A 224-nucleotide genomic window follows, 5' to 3' on the forward strand; every position below is an offset into this window, starting at 1 on the left:
TTCAAGCCCAAGCTGTCAAACTGACGTCATCAGAGAAGGTCCGTCAGGGCTGGACTGGGACAAAAATCGGCCATGGCATTTTTTGGTCCAGGCGGCCCACCACCATATATGTATATATATATATCTATCATTGATATATATATTTACTTTACATTTAGTAATTTAGCAGACGCTTTTATCCAAAGCGACTTACAAATGAGGACAATAAAAGCAGTCAAAACTAA

This window comes from Sinocyclocheilus anshuiensis, unplaced genomic scaffold (genome assembly GCF_001515605.1).
Source record: "Sinocyclocheilus anshuiensis isolate Anshui unplaced genomic scaffold, SAMN03320099.WGS_v1.1 scaffold55, whole genome shotgun sequence".
NCBI lineage: Eukaryota > Metazoa > Chordata > Actinopteri > Cypriniformes > Cyprinidae > Sinocyclocheilus > Sinocyclocheilus anshuiensis.